The sequence below is a fragment of the Aplysia californica genome, unplaced genomic scaffold (assembly GCF_000002075.1).
Source record: "Aplysia californica isolate F4 #8 unplaced genomic scaffold, AplCal3.0 scaffold00100, whole genome shotgun sequence".
In the NCBI taxonomy this organism is placed as follows: domain Eukaryota; kingdom Metazoa; phylum Mollusca; class Gastropoda; order Aplysiida; family Aplysiidae; genus Aplysia; species Aplysia californica.
Genome location: NW_004797370.1, coordinates 297,932 through 301,623, shown reverse-complemented (window position 1 = coordinate 301,623; position 3,692 = coordinate 297,932). Strand labels below are relative to the sequence as shown.

Here is a 3,692-nt window from a genome sequence, read left to right as displayed (position 1 = left end):
GAGTACAGACAGAGGAGATAGAAAAGCAAGAGTTTTTTTGCCCCAATCAACACAATTTATATCATTTAGGAGGCATGCTTCGACCCTACCTCTCAGGCCTAACCTGGGCTGAAACGGATGCAACATTCCAGCAAAAAGGAGAAATATTCTCCCCACTCTGGATTCGAACCAGTTCTCCTGGTAGCATCGGTGAAGCCAAAAAAACCCACCATACTACAGACATTGGTTCATATTATATCTGCTAAAGGACAAGTGTACTTTAAAGTCAACCATTGAATTTTTTCGATCAACAGCTTATTTTCTTCCTCAAAATGAAAAGCTTTGTAAAACATTTTTCTCTATTTCAAAAAGGACAAAAGATTAAAGGAAAAAGGAAAGTTTACGCCTTGAGGAGTTTATGCTATTCCCATTAATTGCAAGACGTTCTTTAAATTTAGAATGCTATCGGTAAGCCGCACTTTAGCGTCTTTTTACAATTCAATCGTGTGCTTTTATTTCTCGCCAACAAAAAACACAACAACAACCAAACATTAAGTCAGAAACATGTGTCCCTTTGTTAGTACAATTGGACAGTCTGATGAGCTTTCCACAAAACGAGCAATTACGGATGTTAAGATCGAGGAGATGTACAATAGAGACTACACCATACCTGTTGCCTCATGGCAGAACGACGTATCTAACAAAATCAAGGCTTTTGGTTATAATATTGGTTTATTATACTGCGGTACCTTAGAATTACAAAGTTCTATCAGACATTTTTGGCTGTTTTTGTCGTATTAAGACAACGAGGTCAGAAACCACATGTTGTATCAGCTCTATCAATATCGAAAGATTACTCCGAGTCGTTATTAAGATATTCAAAGAATTGCGTTCGGAAAAGCTTGACGTCAATTGTAAAATTCAAAATATCGTCAAATTTCCCAAAACTAGTTACTGTGCAAGTAGAACTTTATAATCCTAGGGTAGCGACTTGTAAACCCATACCCTCCTTGTGTCATAGGCTGGATGATGACGTTTACATCCGAAATAGTAGTATTTCTCAAAGTGGTAAGGTTGTGTAATATAGTAGAGAGTCTGATATCGATTACTTTGTATATGGCAGAGTGATCTATCCACATTTCAACTAACCCATTTTAAAAAGCATTAATAACGTTAGACAGGCAAAGCGTCAAAAGTGTTTTGACCTTTTCCCCAAATCATAAACTGAGCAGTTACGTCGCTGTGACGGGCCTTCTCTGTAGGGACGTTGTAACTTGTAACGCTCTCAGCTCGCATAGGCTCTGACAGGCTTAGCCAAAACAGCCTAATTTGTTTGTTTGTTTTGTATTGTTTTTTGGTAAGTGCTAATTACGGCGCTAGCAACTGCATAAGGTTATATTAGCACGTGGGACATATGAAACAATTCCAGTTTTGGTAGGATTTAATATTTAACTTTGCACGTGTGGCGGCCGAAGCCTACTCTTATCGATGTTGGACCTCCAAAGGAACTTGAACGCGCACAACATTAAACGGGGCCTCTTGAGATTTTTCGCCTAGATCCGTGAAGGCTAGGTCTTGAAACTTATCTAGCCTAGGATCAGGAGCATCGTTGAAGGGGAGTAAGAAAAGCCGAGGAGTAGCAGTAGAAAGAAGCCTAGTTTATCTATAATGTGTCAGAGTTTTTCTTTTTGGTGTTTTTGGGGGGAGTGGGAGGGCGTAAAACATCTACAACTATAATTACAACGACAATTACAATCGTATTCTTTGGAAATTACCAGAAAAAAAGCCCTGAAGATATCAAAAGACTGCTTTATAAGTAAAGGTATTTTCGGGAAACTCCCCCCGCTGTCCCCCCCCCCCCTCCCCCCTTTTTTTTTCTTAAAGAACGAGACTGATATATTCCCGCGTCAGCCCTTTGTGAGCTAATTTGTCAACACTCCATTGTTTGTGTTCTCCTATCAATTTTTCTTTTTTACACCCCCTCCCACCCCGCGCGCCTCGGTTGAGCATTTCGTTTAATCCTCTCCAAGTGGTCATATCCATCACAAGTTTAGTGGAAGAAGGGAAGTTTCTAGGAGAAACTAATGTTGGTGAGAATTATGAAAATGCATAGGTTTAAGACTACTTGCAACCCTGTTAGGTTATCAAAGACGTGGGTCATCGGCACTTAACGTCCATCTCCAACAGGACCGAGCAAAATGAAAAAGAATTCGTGTAAATGCCTTTGCCAAGGACACATCATCGGACTAAGCTGAATCTCGAACCCCTGAACCCGCAATCTCACGATTACGGTGCCTGAAGCCTAACCACCAGACAGCAGTCGTCACCCCAATGTCAGTAAATTGGCTCGTTGGAAGCAAACTATCTTCTGGAATGTGTTAGACGGAGGTTATTAAGGACAGTTATGAAAAGGATATGCAAATCTATAGCAAGAACGATATTTTTGGATACCACTGTGGGCGAAGGGGCGTGGAATGGGTGTAAAAGGAGATGAGTGGGCGGACACATTTCGGAGAAAAATATAAAGGATTCGAAAAAAAAAAACCAGTGCAGAGACGTCAAAATACACGAGAAAAAGGAACGGGAGAAAGAAGAGGGGCGACAAAGCTCCTAATCTCTACGTCACAGACGCCAGCAGAGCGACTCTGAAGAACAAGGAGAGGCTCGTACCTTTATTTATTACATACAGTTTAAGAAGAAGGCAAATAAGGCAGACATGAGAAATATGAACACTCGGAGGAAATAATAAAATTGTAGAATCTAGCTTGGTACATAATAATAGCAGGTCAAATACAGAAAACTGTAACCTTTTGTTTCTTTTTGAAAAATCGAACCTGAAAAAGAATTCATATTAATAATGTGACCGCCAAGATCACATCAAACCGGACGTCCTAATTTGCCCTACCTTGCAGAATAGATCATTAGATAAACTCTATGATATACAAAAATTACGCAGATTCCCAGCAGGGATCTCCTGACGCGTTCTGTTTTTAAACTAAACCCGTCTCTAAACAAGATAGATGTGCTTTCTGACGTCCACACAGGAACGTTATTTTCGTATGCAAAATACTCAAGATGTACATTGTGATGACAACCTATCCCGGCCAATCATTGCTTCACAATAGGTAAATCAATACATTGCCAATGATTGCGCGGCTAACGTCCAGCCCACGGTGTATATCAGAGACTGCAATTACAAAATCATATTTCGTATCGTCGTCTGGTCGAGTTTTCTGTATTTTCTTTTCCACCCTAGTGTCTACTTATTATGTTTTTACATGTTTTTCATCCCTCAAGTTATTTTTGTTTTGATCTGTGCGTGATGGAGATCTTGGCATCGCTTACACGGTCCTCAAGGAGACGAAAATCCATGCAGACCAAGGGACTATCTCGTGAAAACTATACTAGATTCTATATTTGTTTTAAAATGTAAACAGAAGAACTCTATGTTCACACAAAATTGAACACAGTGCAATGAGAGAAATTTGTGCTAATAATCTAATAGTATGTCATGGGAGGGGGGACTCTCTCTCTCTCTCTCTCTCTCTCTCTCTCTCTCTCTCTTTCTCTCTCTCTTTCTCTCTCTCTGTGTGTTTGTGTGTGTTTATATGTGTGTGTCTCTGTCTATCTACAAATAATAATAACAGATAGCATTTGTATAGCGCAAATCCCCGCTCAACAGCAAGCTCTATGCGCTTCACAATCTATACTAT

At 40.0% G+C, this 3,692-nt stretch overlaps 1 protein-coding gene across 1 annotated transcript in view; it reads right to left on the bottom strand.

Moving 5' to 3' along the window:
- The window catches only part of LOC101846804 (cholecystokinin receptor), a gene marked incomplete in the record, with an annotated part of 56,176 nt that overhangs the window by 39,163 nt on the left and 13,321 nt on the right, over positions 1 to 3,692 (bottom strand).